A 21,930-nucleotide genomic window follows, 5' to 3' on the forward strand; every position below is an offset into this window, starting at 1 on the left:
TATCTCTTATTAGTATCAACCTCTATACCTTGAATAGCTACAGAAAATTTAAATTTGATAGCATTGTGATCACTATCGTACGGTATTGTTATTAAACTATTCATATCAGGATTAATTGTGTTTAATCTAGCATCTGCAAAAACTAAATCTATAAAAGCACCTGATCTTGGAAACGTTGGTGTATCTGAATGGTAAAGCGCACATTTATAAATTATTTTATTTGAATTTAGCCATCTATGTAATTTTGTTCCTCTATTATTTATATTTTCATTACGCCAAGACGAATGTTTAGCATTTAGATCACCAGCAATAACATAAAGATTATTTAAGCAATTTAAATTAAGCGTAGAAAATAAAGTTTCAAACTCCTCAATAAATTTGTTGTTAGAACCATTGGGGGCATAAATAGCTATAATGTACAGATTTTTTCTATTCCCTATATTAAGTTTTACTATACAAGGTTCTATGCATTCAAATCTATCAAATTTCAAATTTTCTACAATTTCATAAGCTAAGCCTTTCTTAATACAAATGGCTGTACCACCACCATTTGAATTGTATTTACGATCCCTTCTAACTATATTGTAATTATCTATTTCTAAATAATGTTTTGATTGTAATTTTGTTTCATTTAAACACAAAATATCAGGGTGATTTTTCTCTATAAAATGCAATAAAGAATATCTTTTACTATATGATACTAATGAATTAACATTAATCGAAATTAAATTTATACTATTAATATTCATACTTCCATTAACCATTACTAATGACTAGGTAATATGCCATACCAATTCATAATTTGAGCGATCATTACGGAATGTTCGCTCAATTGCTTTTCAAATTTATTAAAATTTTGTTGCATATTTCGCAATTCTTCCAGTATTTTATTAATAGAATTATTATTATCTATATTGTTAATGTTATTTTCATTGTAACTTTTACTAACAAAATTATTATTATTTACATTATTGCTTCTAACAGCATTAGAATAAGATATACCTGTTTGTACATAGTTGTTATAATTATTATTATTTATATTATTGCTTCTAACAGCATTAGAATAAGATATACCTGTTTGTACATAGTTGTTATAACTCATGTGTCTCTGAGAAATGTTTTGTTTAATTTTATTTTTCATTTCTTCTTTAATTTGCATTCGCCTTTTATACTCAGTGCAGTTTTTGTATGATGATGGATGACCATGCTGTTTGCACAGAGTACAATATAATTTGTCTCTTCCGTCTTCGCTTGTAATTTTGCACTCTCCAATTTTATGACTCTCTCCACATTTAACACACCTATAGTCCATATGGCAGTTGGATGCTGTGTGAGAGAATCTCTGGCATCTTGTACATTGTTGTATAGGTTTTCTTCTAATATTTTCCCAAGTAACAATACTATTATCAATTTCTTTTATATTTTTAATAGCATTTATTGAACTATTAGGCGAAGCCTGTACAATATAGTATGGTAAACTAATATTTTGTGTGATTGATCTTTTAGTTGCTAGTTGGGTAACTTTTTCAAACTTTAAACTCTCATTCTCTTTTGTTTTTAAGCAATGCAAAATATCATCACAATTATAATTTTTATTAATACCTTTAAGAATGAGTGTTATTTTTTTTTCTTCTTTAGGTGTATATGTATAGTAATTAGCCTCAGTTTCTGTAAGCATGTCACAAATGTTTTTGTAATCTACTAAGCTTTTAGTGTAAATTACCGCGTGGTTATCATTAAGTTCTTTGACCAGAAAATTATCAATTTTTAAATCATTTTTTATGGATTTTTTCAAGTATACCACATCTGTATTATATAAATTAATTGGTGGCATTCTAGATTTATTTAACTGTGATACATTTTTATTATTGTTTGTTGTGATATTAACATTGTTTTTAGGTACATTATTACCATTTTGGTAATTTAAATTTAGTGAATTAATGGAATTTTCATGAACATTCAAATTATTGCCAACACCAGAAGTGCTTGATTTTTTATTTTGTTTTTTTTCTCTATTTTTTTGTTTCAATACTTCAATATAGTTAGTGAAACTGTTTTTATCATTATTGCGTTCTGTAGCAATATTAATACTTTCAATGTGATCTTCTTCACCTTCAATGTCCATTAAAGGTTGAAATTTGTTCTGTGAAGTATTTTGCACAACGTGGTCCTCGGACAAATCGCCTTTATTATTATTTGATGCACGTATAAAATTTTTAAGTTTCTCAAATTCAACTTTTAATTTGTCATATTGATTTACCAAATTATCATATTGTTTTTTAGATACCACCTTTGGTACTTTTTTTTTCACATGTGACATGGTTTTTAAATTTGGTTTATTAGCAATTTTATATATTTTTTCATTTATTATGTCACTTACAGTCACATTTTTATCAATATTATTTTTTATAGAGCTTTGCGCTGAATCTGATTGCATAAATGCAATCAGAATGTATATTGCACAATTCCTAAATGGTTCTTTATTACAACTAATAAATTAAGTTATAAATATTTTTTTAAAGTATATAGGACATATACTTCTTCTTTTTTTTATGTTTTTATAAACTAACGATTAGAGTTAAATTAAAAAGTATGTGAGGTGTTTAAATTTTTTCTTCTAGTTTTCACGTCTATACTCAACGACTACTTGATCAAAACTCCGTACAGTTGTATATAGCTACATTATTAAACGATAAATATCTATAATAACAATATTATTAAATCTATAATGGTATCATACCATCACAAAAATTTCTTTATATAACACAATATTTAAAATAAATTAATACATTGTATTTACAAAATAAATTAAAATTAAATAATAGAATATATTATAATTTTAATATCTAAATACAATATGATATATATATATATAGCGCACATACACATATATAACATCACACTAAACCATATTATATAAGTAGATATTAAATTGATTAAAAATAAGAAAAAAAATTTTAAATAATAAAAAAAAAAAAAAAGAGACAAAAGAAATTGTAATAAAATTATTTTCAAGTGGCAAAATAACAAAGGATTTATTTATTTATTTTATTTTATTTCATTTTCTTTCTCATTTTTAATTACCCACAAAGGATTTAAAAAAAAAAAAAAACAAACAAAACAAAAAAAAATAACAACAAGAAGAAAAACGAACCCAAATAATAAAAAGAGATAGATATATATACCTTGTATAACAGTATTATTAGAATCTTATACATATTCTCTCTTTAGAAATAAAAATCATAAAATTATAACAAAAACAAGAAGCAAAACAAAAAGATATACGTATACCTAATAAGCAATATAAAATTAAAAAGTGTGTTTTTTTTTCGTTTCTTTGAATACAATTTTTGAAAATATAAAATCGTATGTACGTACAATAAAAAAAATATAACAATAACAACAAACAAAAAAATTCAAAAAAAAAAAAAAAGGATTATATTTGACAACAACCTTCATTGAAGAACAAGAATAAAATTATAAAAATAAAAAATCATAAAACGAAAGAAAAAGTGAAAAAAAAACAAGCAAGAAATAAAATAAGAAAACGTCAAATAATAAAAAAAAAAGTACAATTTCGTACTCATTTTTCTCTCCTCTTCTCTTTTTTTGTTTTTTTAAATTTTTTCCTTGCTGATTTTTGTCTTGTATTGCGGCTCCAAAAAAACATTAAAAGGCAACAATATACGTAAGCAACAAAATAGAAAAAATAAAACAACAAAACAAAAAAAAAATAAAGAGAACAACAAACAAAGAGAAAAATAAAGAATAAAAACGAAAAACAAAAACGATTTTCCAAAAGAAGAATAAGAAAATAATAATAAAGCAATTATTATCCTTGAGGATTTCCTACACGAAACAAGTTAAATTACAAGTAAGTACAAAAAATTTATTTTTCATATGTTTTGTGTGTTCGTATATAAATAAGTATAATATAATATATTTACATACATGTGTTACATACAGTAAAACGTCTGAAAGCCGAACTAAACTCTCCTTGAGAGGTGAAAATCTGTAATTATCGAAAAAAAATCGCCAATTGAAAGTTTCAAAACAATAAAACCGAAAATAATTTTGGTTAAATATTTAGAATAATTTTTTTAAACATTTCTGAATATATTTTGTGTCCGAGGCTATAACGGAACTAATTTTGGTTTAAAATGTTCTAGTTTTGTTCCATTAGGGAAAATGGAGAATAATCTATTTAAAATAATACAGATAGAGAAATTTAAAACAAAATGTCATTATTCTTTTGATTTATTAATAGACCGAAAAAATTATAAACAATTGTGAAACCTGAATTAAGCCCTAGAAAAATTATCAGTCTATTGCGAGTCTCCGGCTGACAAGGTTAACTGTATACATATATATTAACAAATTTATATTTTATTCATATAAATTATAAAATTCTTTTCTTTATTATTATTATTTTTTTCCCATATTCTGTTCTCACAAATAATATAATAATGAAGAGTTTTTCATATCATATTGTTTTTTTTTGTGTTATATTATAGTAGAACATATTACTGAATGAGTCATTATTGCAGAATAAAATAAAAATATCATATATATATATATTGAAGTAAATAATATATAGATATATATATTATAGATATATATATATAGATATATATATATATATATATATATCTATATATATATATATATATATATATATAGATATATATATATATATATATATATATACACATATATATATATATATATATATATATATATATATATATATATATATATATATAATTAAGGAGATTATTATAACAAAATATTTTACATGCACATATGTTAAATAAATTGTTATACATGCTATAATATTATACAATTCATACATTTTTAGATTACAATCTACTCTCTTATATTTATATAGAAATTATTAGGAAAATGTTATTTTATTATATAAAAATTCTACGTATTTTATACAAAAATTTGAAAAATGAAAATTATTATAAAATTTTTTTTTTATAATTTTTGATTCTTTATGTTTTTTGTTTTTTGTCTTAACATTCTTGGCATATTATACATAATATGTAGAAGATGTATGAGAAAATTATCTAATATGTAATTCCGAAAAAATCCCGCAAAAATTATAACAAATATAATATTTATAATATTATGAAAGATAGCTATTATGAAAATTATTTTAAAAATATCAAAGTATTTTCATTTCATGAAAAATTTTAATTGGAAAGAAAAATATTTTTTCCCGCATACAATTTATTTATTTTTATATTGCATAATTTACGGCGAAAATGTTTCATTTTATTTTATTTTTCTTCTACAATACACTACATAAATGTAATTAAAATAAACAAATTACCCTTATTATAAGGAGTCATTCGACTTGTGCCCAAAATTCTCTGAAATATTTTGAGAATATTTCATTTATATTCAAAATTTTTGGAAAATTATGTTTTCTAGAAATATTTCTTAATCATAGAATATTTGAGATTATTAACTGCACTAGTTCAAATCGAAGATACCTTAAAATTTTTATCGTGCTACTACATGATGTGTTTTAACACCATATATGGGTATACAACTAAATTTTATTACAAATTTGGGAATCAGAATCATTGTAATTGGGGATAAGCAATTTGGAAAAATACGGACTAACATTATTTTTAAAATATTTTTAAATTACAATTAAAATTTCAAGATTTAAACTACTGTGCAAGTCACTAAAAAGTATTCCTGACTCAGGCAGAACCTGGAAATTATTTTTCTCATTTCCTTGAATTTTCTAACAATACAATTCCCAATCCCTTTATACCATAAATAAAATAAAATTCTCAATCTCTTAGATCCTTCTCTGTTTATTCAAATTCATCTGATGTATAAGTATATAAAATTTGTTATTCAATCTGTTCAATAACATAACCTCAAAATTAAATATTAAAATTATCAACAAAATATAACTATTATACTACATATAATATGATTATATATTATAGAAGCTGCAAAGGATAACACAATGAATAGGAAATAGTTTATTAGAATGCTATCATTATGTACATATTATGTACATACATATATATAAAATAATATTGACCATTCTCTAAATGCATCCTAAATCTACTGTCTTCTTAATACATAAATATTTAAATTAATGTAAATGTATTGTTATAATATTATAAAATCTTTATTAATATATATATATACAAATGTATACTTTTATGGAAATGTTCAAAACCCTATCTCTATCTGTGTATAAGTATTATAAATGTTATAAGTAAAATTTTTGCTGACATAGTGACATTATTATGTAAAAAACAATTTGTTCTTATTTTCTAACAATTTATATTATAAGTATAATGAATAAATTTTTCAAAACAAAAAAATATAATATATTCTAATAGCCTAGAGGAAAATAGAAGAAAATTCGTACATGAAATGAAATTCAAAAATATTGATTAGAAATAATTTTTGGAATTATAAAAATAAAATGAAAAGAGAAGTTTATATTGTAAATGTGGTACTTAATGAAACATACACATACACGCACAATGAAATATTCTGGTATTTAATTTCAATGATTTCATTTTTGAGAATATAGGGAACTTAAATGTGTTATATTAATATAACTTTTAAATTAGATTAGATAATAAAGTAGTTGGAATTGATATACTAGATTTTTGGCTTTGTATTAGAAAATTTCGAAGTGATTTCCAATGATTTCTATGAATTTAGTTTAAGACGTGGCCATTTAATTATAATGGGGCAGTCTTTTTGGATTATTTCCTAGGTGTCGAACCAGACTGGACTACTAAATGTGTTAATGTCCCCTTTAATTTTTGTTCTTAGACTATTGCAATAATTATGTTTAAGCCTAAAACGAATTAATTTTTAAACTGAACTTATTCAGTTGAATTAAATAGTTATTTGTTATATAACGCTCTTTATCTTATATAATTTATCCAGAATATATGCGTATACTTTAAAAAAATTTCAAAATTTTCAATAATTTTATATAGCATTAATGTAAAAATCTTTAATGAACTAAACAACCTTATATTATTTAAAAACTATTTAAATTTAATTATCCGACTGGACTTGATCTTACTTACAAAATTTATAATAAATTTTCATTTTGAATGACATTGAAAATTTACTTTTCAAGGCAGTAAACCATTATATAATATGAACGTATACGTATACAATTTACAATTCCAAAAAAATATTACAATAAAAAATACGAAATTTTCCATAAGTCCTAAATATAAGATAAAATAAAATAAACCATCACGTAAAAGCCTTGAATCTATTACATATATATATATATATATAATACAAAATAAAAAATTCTTTCACCTTGTCACTTAATATCCTTGATTAATTTCAGTTTTATATTTTATACCATAAGCATATTAAATAATATGTTTATATTGCCTTGACTTAATGAAGTAGAAAAACTAAGTAATAAGTAAACTAAATAGGATACTAGCTTATATAATTATTAAATACTTTGTGAAAACTTTAATAAATCCAGTTATATTGTAGGACAATATTTTAATGAGATCTCCTCAATAGTTATACAATGTCTAAATTTAAGCTTTAAATCTGATATATAGAAAGATATTAGAAACTATATAATAATCCTTTTCTGTTAAATTAAGAACTGTTATTTTGAATTTAATGTGATTATTTCTATAGAATATGCTTATTGATGAAATAAATAAAAAATGTATATATATTTATTTATAAATAGAATCGGCAAACGTATGTATGTTATGTGTTCATATGTTAAAAGGACTCAAACTATTTAATATGTATTATATGAAGTGAGAAATTACACAAGCGTAAAAATAAATTTTTTTGTTTCTTTTATTAAAATTTTTATTTTGTTTTATAAATGTATATGTTTGTTTGTAAGTATAGGATGTAATCCTTTTTTTTTTTTGATAAGGTACATAAAGAGTTTATGTATTTAATATTCTCTATAATAGATTCCAAACGTATTTAATTTGATATTTGATTTGTAATGGTGAATTCAAAAAGGATTTTAGAAGAATTTAGTCAGAGATTCTGAAAACTATATCAATATGGTATTTAGTGTAGAAGAATTAAAAATATTAATTTACTATTAAAAAAAATTATGTTTAATAAAATCTAGGCTAAAGTAAATAATCAACCATATTCTGTTAGTCGGAATTCACTTGAATTTTGAGATTTTCAAAATATATTCAATTTCGAAATTGGAAATTCTAAGCATCAAACCGAAATTCTTATTATGCCACATTACCTAATACCCCGATCCGATAATGCAATTTACTTACTCAATTTACTTAAATGTAAATAAATTTATGTTACAATAATTTACATGAAAACTACATTATTCCGAAAATATTAATGATAAATGAAAGCTAACATTAAAATTAATTCTATATCATAACATATAAGTATTAAAATTTTTGCTTAAAAGTATACTTAATCTTTTGATCTCGATTAAAAATTGAAATTTAATAATTTTTATTATTTTTAAATTTAAATACTTTTTATTCTTTGAAAACATAAAAAATCAGTGTTTTTTTTTTCGATTTGAAAAATTTGAGAAGAATAATAAATAATTAATTTTTTTAAAAAAATCCTTATATACACTCTTGAATTTTAGGAGTGCATTATACGGTTCAAATACTAATTCTATTAATTTACTTGAAATTTTAGAACTTGAACAATATTCTTGTTTCTGTTATTTATTATACAATTTAACAAATTAATTAATTTATTTCAACCTTACAATTAATATTTTTTAAGAAAATGTAAAAAAAAAACCAAATTTTAAAATCTAATTAAAATGAAAAATTTTCTTAATTTTATTTATTAAAAAATTTTATAGAAAAATTTTATGCATATTGAAATTCTTTTATAAAAATAAAATGAAGTAAAAATTATTTTACATTTTAATTAATAAAATAGAAAAATTAAAACAGAAAAGAAAAAGCGAAATAAGAATGAAAAACTTCTGAAGGATTTCTGTGAATTTAGTAAAAGAAAGTTTTTTTTTTTTTTTGTAAGGATAAAGGGCTTTATAAATTTTATTTTTTTATTTTTTTTATTTTATGAAATATCAAAAAGTTGAAATGAATTTCGATTAAAAGTTTATCTTCTTGTTATTTTTCAAAAAAGTTTTCCTTTAATGTTATATGAGAATTTAAAATATTAAATAGTATAACAGTATAACACACATATAGTGTACATATATATAGTGTTATAATAAGTTAATTAATAAAGAAAAATTATAATAAATTATATTTGTTATATTAATTTTACAAAAAATTCAAGTTAATTATGAAAAAAATGGATTTTATGAAAATATATCTTATCATTATTATTATTTTCTTAAATAAAATATATTGTAATTAAATGTAATTATTAAATTTAAAAAAAAAAAATATATATTTTAAAATTAATTATATAATAACCTGTTTGTTTTTTAAAAGCAATTATTTTGAAATTAATATCATTGTAATTATATTAGAATTGTGATTATAATAATAAGCTAATTAAAATTAATTTAAAATGCTAAAATATTGAAAAGATGTAGAGAGATTTATAGTAGTCTTTGTGCAGATATACCCGATTACGAGCTACAATCTTTAAACCTTTCTGAAATCAAGAGTAACAAATATTTTCTAATTAAAACATGTATTAGAAAAACAAAAATCTTAAACTTTAACCTTAGAATAAAACTATAGAAACCTTATTAATAAATATTTTTGACTAAAATAATAACCATATTATTTTCAATTTAAAAAAAAAAAATATTAAAAAAATTTTAAAATTATTCATATTTTGCCATTTAAATTTCATGCATTCTTTTCAAATATTTCAATTTAATTTCCAATTTCAAATTCATTTTAATAAATAAATCTCATATTTTAAATTTCTCATTTTAAATATTAGGTATTTACTAAAATTTAAAAAAGAATAACAATTTTTTGAAATAAATATGCAAAATTCTATTTATTTTTATTTTAGTTTTCAATAATATTTTCTAACCGACCCATTTAAACAATATTTTAAATAAGAATGATACACGTGCCAAAATTTTTGCAATTATTTGAATAACTTTTAAACGTTATTTTTAATATTCTATCTATTTAATTTCTATAATTATTATTTAGATAATATTTTAAAATATAAACTATATCATAATAAATTTTCTATTAATATTAATGCAAGAGTAATATTATGCCAGAGTTTATTGAAATTGAAAAAAAAAAAAAAATCAATTTCTTGTATAATGAAAAAATATTTGAAATTATTGTATAAAAAACAAAATGATGAATACAAGCACAGTAGCACGTCTTTTGTGACAATAGCATTTATGCTACTTTTTTATTGTTATTAAATTATTTTATTTGGTGTATAAGTTGCATTTAATATTAAAATTAAATTATAATTTAATAATGCTCTTTCGGAATGCTTTTTGAAATTCTTATGATATTATTTAATTTGAATGAATTATTTAATTTGTTATAAATATTAAAAAAAAAATTGCGAATGTATACGTGATTGAATTTAATTTTATTAAATTTTAGAATTTCATTTAAATTTGAAGTCATTTTTATCTTTTTTTCATATATTAAATTCAGCAAAAGAAGCAAAAATAATCTTGCTTAAAGATATTATACATCATAATCAAATTTAAGATTTTTATTTAAAAAATCATAATAATTTTGTTTAATATACTTTTATTATAAAAGATTCAAAAGAAATTAAGTTGTATAGGATACGAGATTTACAAGTATAAAGAGAGAATGTAGAAAATTTAAAATAAAATATCAAATTTTATAAAATTATATTTTAAAAATTATTATCACGTAATGTCACCAAATGTTTAATATTAAATTGCATGTTATAACTTCTTTTTACAAAAAATTATATATATATATATAATATTATATAATGTAAGGGATATATTGATAAAAAATTTGATAAAGGATTTAAAAAAAATAAGGTCATATAAATATAAAGCAGATGCAGTAATTCAAAAATTAGAAAATAAATAGAATTTATTGATATTCATGTGACGTGTTATTTAAGACCGATTTTGATTAAGGATGCATGAAAAAAAAAATTATTTGGAATTTCTATATTTACCGTGATTTATGCTAAAGTAATTTTTTTTAAATATTGTGATATATAATCAAACGAATAAATTAAAATATGCTTAAGATTATTAGCCCTTTAAATAATATTTGTATGAGGTCAGGCGGAAAGTATTCGTATTCTATACATGAAATAGTTTTAATATTAAAATTCTTAATAAAATTAAGTGGTTACAATTAATTTCTAAAATAATTTTACATATTCAAATTTTGTGTTTTTGTCTATTTCAATAAATTGTAATTGTTTCTTAATTAAAACAATATTTGAACCACTATAGATCCATAAATTTTACAGTATCAATTGAATTTCTAACTTGATTTAAATAAAATTTATTCACTTTCTTAACAATTAAAATTAATCCTTAATAAAATTTTATTTATCCTCAAAGAATTATTACTTGAAAATTTAAATAATCTTAAATTAACAAGATTATTATAATATGCGCAATATTTTACATATAACCCACCCAATATTATGTAAATATAACCACCTACAAGTTAAAATCTCAAAAATTCAAATATATTTTCATTCTTATTTACTAGAGATGAACATTATATGATTATATGTGATTTTTTATGTATAATGACTGTTTTAAAATGATATTTATTATTTTTAAAGTTATACAAAAAAACCATTATAAAAGAGATTTTCAAGGCTAAATTAAATATAAATTTTAAAATAAAAGCAATATTTAATTCTTAAACTATTCAAAATAACACCTACATTTTTTTTTTTATTTCAACAAACTAGTTACCATAAAGGATATAAGCAATTTCTAGAAAATAATTCAGTTAAAAGATTATAAATAAATTGAATTAAGGATTTTTTTTTTCAATTGCAACATTGTATAATATTACAAGGTTGGGATTTACGTATAATTATCATACTACATGTCTTATAAGAATGTGAGTAAATTTTTATTATAATTTATATAAAATTAGATGGTATCTACGAGTGTCTGATAAGTATATAGAAAAATAATCACTATTTAAAAATATGTACTTTATTTTGTTATATTATATTATATTACTATACAGCAAATTTAATATAATGGAAATAATTAAAATATTATAGTAATAAGCATATGCAACACAGAAATTGAAATGTTAAAGTTTTTCCACATAACTTTTCATGCCACAGCACATAATTGTGATATGCGTAGATACTGTTTTGTGTATGAATATTAAATGTGAATGAAATTAGAGACAATTAATTAATATAATATTGATATTTAATAATTCATTCTGAGGTCATATACACATAGTATTCATTTAAAATTTAATGGAATCTTGGCATTGGTTACTGTCGTACAACAGAAAAATTTACTTGCATTTTATAAAATCTTTATAGTTATGTTTAAAATAATGATAGAAATTAAAATTTATCAAAAACAATTTAAGTTATTAGTTATAATTACAGTAGACTAACTATGATACTGACAAAATTAAGGAATTTGGGTGTGTTGCTACTTAAAAATGACAGCAACTAAATTCAATAGAATTTATCAATAATTTTAATTTATTTTAAGAAAATGTGAACAAATATTTTTCAGAAATTAGAATTGATACTGTAGAACTTTTAACTAAATATTTCAATAATATGATTACATTCACAACTACTTTATTCCATATTAGGACCTCTTCTTGGAATTTTATTAAATTTATTTAAATTTCTATTAATTTGAATTCAAATTCAAATTTAATATACGAAATTAATTTGATTTTACAAGTCCAACTAAATTTATTATTTTTGTATTTCAATTAACAATTTTAATTAAAATTTTAATTCAAATAATTTTATTCAAACAAATCATAAATTATCAAAATTAACATGCTTCTTATGTAAAGGTCCCCAAATCAGATCTTTATAATAATTCTTATTTCTTAACAAATTGTTAAGCATTCTTAACCTAAATTCTAATTTGTTTTGTTTTCCATACATAAATTCGATGATTTTTTTAATAATATTTAAATTATAAATTTTTCTACTGCATAAGAATTTAAAATACAAAAATAAGTATAGCAGGATGCTTAAATATATAAAATCTCTTACTCTTTATAATTCTTATTAAAAATATTTTTTTCGTCCAATCAACAATATAAAAAAAAAAAATTTTAAATGAACAGAATAAGCAGAAAAAATTTAAAAAGCTAAAAAGAACTTATGAATCACAAAATTGTAAAAAAATAAAAACAAAAAACAGAAAAAAATTCTTATTTTTTTGAATTAAAAATCAAAAAAAAGAAAAATTCTTTTCTGATTTTTATTATTTTTTTCTTCTTTTCTTGTTGTTTTCTGTCTAATATCCTTATATATCCTTTTTATTTTTATCATTATTATTTTCTTCTCATTCTAGTTTGAATGTTGAATGTAGAAATTTCTATTTATTTGTGTGTGTGAGTGTCATTTTTTTTTGTATGCGCTTCCCATTTATTTAGACTTTTTTTTCCTGCAGAATTTCTAAAATGAAACAAAAAATGATAGAAAAAAATTAATATAAGAGTAAAAAATCCAAAGGATAATAACAATAACAATAAAAATAATAATAAAAATGAGGGAGAAAAAAATTAAGCAATGTGAAAAAGAGAGAGGGAAGGGGGGGATGGGAGCAAAACAGAAACAGAACGCGTCATCAGTTTTTATTCAAGAGAATTAAAATGGAAAGGCAAAAACCGAAAAAAATTCCTTTTTCTTTTTTCTTCCTCTGCATTAATATAGGAGTATGTCGCTTATGTCCTTTTTTTATGTGTTTGTATTTTGTTAAAATTCAAATGTTTTTGTGTCTTCTTCTTCTTCTGTTTTTATTATTATTTTTATATCTGTTTCTTATTTCTTTTTCAATTTGGAATCAGCATGCAGTCATTAAATAGAAAATTTTTATAATATAGAAAAAAAACGCTTTGAATTCAATTGAAAACTTCAAATTATCTTTCTCTATTCTAGTTCGGTTTTACTATACTTATACACTTCGTTTCCTTATTTTTTCATTTTATTATTTTTATATTAATAAAAATAACTATGTACATAATGTATCTATTGTATATAAGAGAGAAAAATTTGGAATTGTTAAGGGTGTAGACTTTAGGATATAGGGTGAATGCTTTAAGGATATTGTATTTAATAAGTTTCCGAATATTTGAACTCGAAAATTGTGGGAACTAGGGCGATTGGATTGAGGAATTTATTTTTAAATAATATTAAAGTGAGTGGCATTAGAAAAAATTTATGGTGATTAATTTTTAAGGCATATTTTATTGAGAATCAATTTTTTTAAATTGCAATCACCGGATGTTACCTAACCGAGACATAAAACTTAAATATATGTAGGTCAGCTATCTGAGTTACTCAATATTAGAGTTATAATTCTCTTCATTTCTCTCTTAATAGTACTTTTTTTCTAATATTGTGCTTTAATGAATTGCCTTCTTATTTCATTCTCTTATTAGAGTTTTCTATATACAAAAATTTCTTGAATTTTCAAAATATTTATCAATTAAATAACATTACAAACGTATCAGTAAATTTATTACAAAATCACATCATAAAAGAGAATTTATAAAAAAGAGAAAAAATACCGTAATTGTTAACAATAGACATACCATTTAAATATCATCAGTGTTAGAATAAAATATTATAATATAAACATTTTTACAGTAGAGAGGTGAGTATTATATAAAATATAGAACGTGTTGAGGAGAAAATCACGTAGCAATACTACAATATACCGATTACAATGCTTAAAGGATATAGAGACAGAGAGACGGCAAGGGAATGAGAAAAAGGCATAGAAATCAAGCCGGGTCGTATATAAATTACATATATATATGGGGTATAAAAGAGATTTTTTTTTTAGAGTTCGAAAAAAAAAATACGGAATATTAATGATTAAATGCAGTAAATAATTTCAAAAAAAAAAAAAAAAAAAACTTAAATCAGACATGATGAGACGACGACTGTAATTTACAAAATTATATTCGTTTCGTTTTGTATATACAAAAAAAAAAAAAAGAAAAAAACAAGGAATCGAGAAAATCCCAGTCAGTCACACAGGGAAGAAAAATAACCGGCATTTTATTTTCTCATTTTATTATAAATTGTTATATATGTACGTATGTAAGCATGTATTCATTTATGAGTAAATAAAATTTTTTTATTTTTGTATTTGTAATGTACGTGTACTAGTTTTTTCCGTACACTTTTTGTTATATAATATTTATTTGCATTGTATGTGTACTTTTTATCATTACATTTTCCATTTTTAACGACCGCAGTGCATTGAATAAGAGAGAGATAATGTGATGGCACTAAATTTTACATGTCAAGTTTCCGGCAGAATTTCGGTTGATTATTTAGTCGGTCTGTTTGTCAGGCAAGTATTTCAAATTCGGCTGAACTAATTTTTTAAAAAGTAATAATCGTGTTTTCCTTAAATTTTCTATTCTTAAATTTGTCAGCTTCGCCTGACAATACAGGAAGTCACCTAACTTTTTGAGGAAATCAGGTATCAACAAATGGACTTTTACTGCAGGCCGAATTTATATTTTTGCTAATATACAGAGAAATAATCTAAAAAATTCACTTAAAATTTCATAATTAAATATAAAACAATGAACCAGTAAATTCACGGCTCGGAAACATAACTTTCACTAACCGGCGATTTTACATATTTGACCTTATCTTACAAACTAATTGATGGAATTTCTTGAAATTTAATAAGTTCTGGTTGTTAACGAAATTATTTATAGGAAACTTTGCAGGGAAATCAAATCACAGACATCAAAATGTATTTAGGTTATATAAAGAAAATCTTCATAATCTTATGCAAAACTTTGGCAATGCGATCGGTTATGTGCTGTTCACGCCAGATCTTTTTTTTTTTTTGATTTTATATTTATACAACAAAAATTCGTATCAGAGAGAACTGGGATATCCTGTTCCAGCATGTCACGCAATGGAAAACTAAAAAAAAAATTTAAAAATAAAATTTATCCTTTTAAATTCATCTCCAGTACACTATCTACTTACTTACCTACCGACGTACCAACCTACCCCTTCTATAGCCCAGATGATATCATTTTAGTTTTAGTTTTTTTGGAGTTTGAGATTTTTGTGACAAAATTTTTAATTTAAACACATTTGTATGCAAAAGGTTTTTTTTAAAGTTTTTAATGTAGCTTTGCTTCTCATTTACCACCACACTCCGCCTCTTATTTTCTTTGTTGTTTCTCTTTTGTCTCCAATGCTTAATTTTTGTCTCCAATGATTATTTCTCTTTCGTCTTTTACAAAGTTTTCTACCAACTAAAAAAATAGAGAAAAAAAAACCTATGAGTTATTTGGGTGTAAAATAATCAGAAAGAATTTAAAACAAAAAAAAATGGTTGCGATGGGTACAATGGGTGCACTATTATAATCTCATCTCTAACGTACATACATACATACAGACATACATCCACTATTATTTTGTAAGCAGGAATGGTTTTTTTAATTTTATTTTAATATAATTGGTTGTGTACACAATAGAGAGAAATGGTGTGTTTGTTTTACTTCTTTGCAGGATTCTCATATTATTTTATTCTTTTATTATTTATTTTTTTGTAAAAATTTTATGCCGCGCGACATCAACATTTAAGAATTTGTTGTAGTGGAAAATTTTACAAGGAAAAACTAACAAAATAAATTAAAAGGAATTTTGTTGCTATGCTACGTTGGATCATTGCGGTTTGAACTCTGTCATAGGCTTACATAATACTTTATGAAATTAATTTTTATATTAAAGTTTAAAGTCAAGTGGTTTAGGAAATTTATAGTTTTTTTTTTCCAAATTTATATAATACTAAAATTATTTGGAAAAGATTTGTGAAAAATATGCAAGGACATCTTATAATTAACGGGATGAATCAGCTATATATGTATATATGTATAAACTTTGTGTATATAAAGTAAATAAATGAATGATAAAAATGAATTTTATGTAAAAATAAAATTTTCCCTCGAGAGTTTTTGAATTTTTTTCATAGTTTTTTGATTGAAAATCTATTTTCTTTACTATTACCTTAGACTACATATTAGTACTTCCCGAAACAAATACGTGATGTTCGCTTTTTAAGAATACGACATACCTCGCATAAAACTTCATGAGTATAGGTGAAATTCTGCTTGAGAAACAATATTCACAATTTAACGGGCTCTGAAATAGAGGGGCTTAAAATCAATCTCGACTCTCTGCTTTTTCCCTTTTGAAATTTTAGTTTGTTTGTGTGTCAGATAGATGCATTACTAAATTTGATTTGAAAAACTCAGAACAAGAGCTTTCTTATAAATATTCACGATAATTACAAGTTCCACCATTTTTGATATTACATGATTTTAAAATGAAAATTTTCAATATTCAAAATCACAAAGCTTTAAAATTTTAAAAATTTCAATTTTTAACTTGTAATTTTTCAGTAACATTAATTTGACGTAACGAGTCACATAACATTACAGCTTTTTCTAATTTTATAGCCACACTGGGTTTCCAATTTCATGGGTTTGATGAAAGCCATTAACAAAAATATAATATTTCAAAGATCTTTTGAATAAAGCGTTCAAAATGATCCCTCCCTTATACAATAATTCTAATCCAGCTAAATTTCTTTAACATTTCCAAATATTAAGAGCAGGGGTAGAATGCAATAGTACCTTGCATCAATTCGGGCGTTATCGCTCAGTTTTTGGAAAAAGCCTTTCAAATTTGTAATCCAAGTTCGCGAACATTTTATTCCCAATTTTTTAATTTAAAAATTGTATAAAATCAATAAAAAAAAAATAGAAATTATTTTTATATACTTAGTAATTTCAAACAATAATCAAAATTTCCAAGACCTCCACATACTCACGTACATACGTAGATGAATATTTAAAATAGACTATAACGAAAAAACTTTTTATTTTGCATTGTCTGCAAAATATTAACGAGTCGGTCGCCAATTTTATTTACAAAATACTATATTTACTTGGTTCAAATAAAGAAAAAAATTTTTTGAAGTTAATAATAGTTAAAAAGATATAGGGGGAAAATTTGACTATGAATAACTATTTTTAATTATTCTTATATAATTTTATTACCCGTTCATTATATTATGTACAAAATTATGAACCAAAACTCTTGTACAATATTTGCTTCGTACATAAAGCTCATAATATATGTAAGGATTGCAAATAATATCCTTAAAGATTTTAGAGATTTATCATATTTATTTATATAATACTTTGCAATTCAGGTTTTTACCATTAATCAGTTTGAGTCATTTTATACATTAAATGATGCAAAAACAAAGAATCACTTTAATTTTAAAGGGTTCTCTATTGAAATATTTTAAATATAAATTTTATAGAAATAAATTTCTTCTTTTAGGGAATTAAAAGAAGTATCAGACATATTATGACTGCGAAAAATGTAGGAGAGAGAGAGAAGTTGGGATGAATTTAATAAAATAAAAGATGGTTATTTTTTGTGTATTTAAGTCTGTTAAATTTAATTTAACCGGTAATTGCTTTCGGTTGATCGAATTTAATATTGAATTATTTAATATAACCTTCCTCTATTCTTCTTCCAATTGAATAAATTTTCTTTTTCTAAAATTTCAATTATTTTTAAATTCTTTATTTTTAATATAAAAACTTTTAGATTCTATAGAAGCTCTACAGGATTATTTGCCGAATTAAGAAGTAAAATAGATTATGTTTGCCAAAGACATTTCAGGAAATAGTTTGAAATTAAAAATATCAATTTTATTACCAACTTTATTGCATCGAAAGTGTTGAGTAGTTCCAGAAAAAATGTGGATAAAGGGAAATTTGAAATTTTTTACTTGGCATTTCGTTATTTTCCAATCATTTTCAACAATTTATCTAAAAAGAAACAACAAAATTACTTTATTAACTATTTAGAAAGAAATTTTTAAAATAAATAAAAAATTCTAGTCCTAATAGATTTGATTGGCTACATATTTTTTATTATACAAATTGCCTTTAGCTGAATATGTCTTCGGGTTAGAAAACGAAACTCAATAAAGCTTGGGAAATTTTTCGGGGGTTGTAATGAACGTTCATGCCAGGTGTAGAAAACTGATGACTGCTTTCCTCTACCATTTTTTTTTCTGTGATTACTTGATGCAATTTCGATAGTATTGTTTGTAAATTGGAATTATCTAAATCTTGAAAATTTAAAATCGGTTTGAATTGCATTGAGCATTAATAAACTAAAGTCATGTACTATATTTCAAAGAAAATTTTGCAATTCGTGTATATAATGAAATACCTTCTACTTCTACAAATACCTTCTGTACATTCTGCTAGTATAACATACGAATATTATGGCACGCATTTATTCAATATCTGTTCTAATTTAATAATTAAACTAGCAATTTAATTAACGTAGCAACTGAAAATGTAATTTAATATGAGGTATCATTTTATGGAACCATCACAGACTGCATAACTATATACAGATATGTATTTTGAAATTAAAATAAATTTGAATTTTCCTCTCATACATATTCTTCTTCATATTCATATTTTTCGTCTTGCATAACACTAAAATCATTTAGTTTATTTTAACTTTTTGGGTCACGAATAAATCACAATAAAATTTTAAAATTTACATTGATATCATTACAATTAATCTCATATACTAAATTTCATTTAAGAGTATAATATAAAATACCAAAGTTATATACGGTATATGGCACATTTATCCTATCTGGCGCATATGATAGAAAATCATATTCAATCGGGAATTTTACAATATCTAAAGGATTAAAGTAGGATTTTCACTTAAAGCGAGAAAATACAAAAAAAAAAAACAAAATGAAAAATAGATTTTTTCTTCAATTCTCTTTAACTTAACAAACAACTGTACCAATATATATGCGGATTATATGGGGCTGATGACTATTAAGAAAGAAATCATTAATAGTCATTGTACTGATGACTATATACAGTCATATACTCGAATGTGTTTAAATTTCTATGTGTACATTATGTACCTACATATATTTGTCATGTATAAGCATCATCTACATATACATATATAAAAGGATAAATATCATTTTATTGATTTAGGATTTTATGTGATTTTTATTTTTTTTTTTTTGTTAAACATAAACTTTAACAGGAAATATTCTTAAACATATAGTAATATGGAAGCAAGTAAATATAAAAATTGATACTATGATATACTGTTGAATATGTATGAGAAGGAAGAAAAAATATTTTAATAAGTTTACAGGGTTTATCCCGTAAATAATTTCATTTTCTTGTATATAATAAGTGTGTTCAAATTATTCATAGAAATATAGGTGTATCTGAACAGAAGAAATTCCAGTTAATTATACTGCAAGTGTTCATAAAAATCGGGACCCTTTGAAAAATGGTTATTATTGCTGTTAAACCAAAGGTCTGGTGTTGTTTTGCAGCATTGGTCGCAAATATGTTCCTAAAAATAAAAAAGTTGTGAAAGTATTCCCATAGCAAGGCATTAACAAACCATTATATTCTCAGTTTTATTAGGTGTTTCTTGAATACAGTTTGCTTTTAATTGTTCGCCAGTTTTCCTTCGTACCGTATTAGCCATCCATCACCAACATTAAGCTTGAATTTTGATTCATCTAAGGAGATAACGGTATAACGCTTCATATCACTAGACCATATTTAAACGTGTTTCAGCCAGCCATTTTAATCTTACAATTTTACTGGGAAATTTCAAAAGCAACTTTTAAATAAAGCGATGGGACCCAAGTCCTTGGTCTATTCTATATTCTAGCTGATATTTTGATTCCTCGTGCATGCTCCAGCTCGGCTCTTAGTTTTGTTTAAGTGATAAATCTATTCCAAATCTAAAAAAAAGACAAAAATTTTATTACTTTTAAAAACTTCATTGAATTTCTTTTATTTACAAGACCACCTATAGGTGTGAATATAAACTATGTTTACACTCATGTACATAAAAATTGTTTTTTGTTTTTATTACAAACCATTTATAGAATATGAGTGAAAATCATGTGGAATAGGTACTTTAACCAGAAAAAAAAATAAGAGAATAGCCAGCCAAAAATGTGTAGAGAGAAAAAAATAACCATGTTATAATATTTTTTTTTTGCTTTATATTTTTCTCCCTTTGGGAATAACATGGATTATTTATGTCCATTTAAGCGATTTTATTTATCATCACTGTGATTGTGAATGACATAAATAAATCGTTTGAAACAAAAACTAAACTAACAAAAAAAAAAATTGTTGTTAAAGAATAGCCAAAGAGAAGACAAAAAAACAAAAAACTTAAATTGAACATAAGGTATCGATAGCATTAAATTTCGGGTTAAAACATTAAAATTGATTTTTATATGTACAACAATTGTCGTAAAAATAAAATACAAGCACTAAGTTATATAACAGTGATGGGAAGACTTTCAAGTAATCAGGTCATTGTTTTTGTATTCAAGTTTATCACTATCTGTAATATGACAGAAATTGTCTGGTATACTTCAAAGAAGTATTGCAATTCGCACGTCAAAATCTCGTCATACTTGTCAAACTGCGATTGTAACAAAAATAAAGTTACCCAGCAGGCTATTTCGGGCCCAAAAAGCTTTAATACACCAAAAATTCTAACGGTCTTTGTTCCAAGTCTCCACCTTATCTAGCACTATTTGAATTTATTATATGGCAGTGGCATGGCACTTATAATTGCGAGAGAACAAAAAAGAGAAAACAGAAGACAATAGTCTCATGTTTTGGCAACAAAGAGAAATAACAA

General features: G+C 22.8%; 1 protein-coding gene across 2 annotated transcripts in view; it reads left to right on the forward strand.

Annotated features, from left to right (window-relative positions):
- Positions 1-3,092: 3,092 nt before the first annotated feature.
- LOC129610660 (homeobox protein 5-like) overlaps positions 3,093-21,930 on the forward strand; it is a 212,377-nt gene continuing 193,539 nt past the window's right edge. For both annotated transcript variants that reach the window (XM_055523300.1, XM_055523298.1), the window contains exon 1: positions 3,093-3,874. The gene's annotated coding sequence lies outside the window, so the exon portion shown is untranslated. The remainder of the gene's footprint in view (positions 3,875-21,930) is intronic.

The sequence above is a fragment of the Condylostylus longicornis genome, unplaced genomic scaffold (genome assembly GCF_029603195.1).
Source record: "Condylostylus longicornis isolate FDR11 unplaced genomic scaffold, ASM2960319v2 ptg000046l, whole genome shotgun sequence".
Lineage (NCBI taxonomy): Eukaryota > Metazoa > Arthropoda > Insecta > Diptera > Dolichopodidae > Condylostylus > Condylostylus longicornis.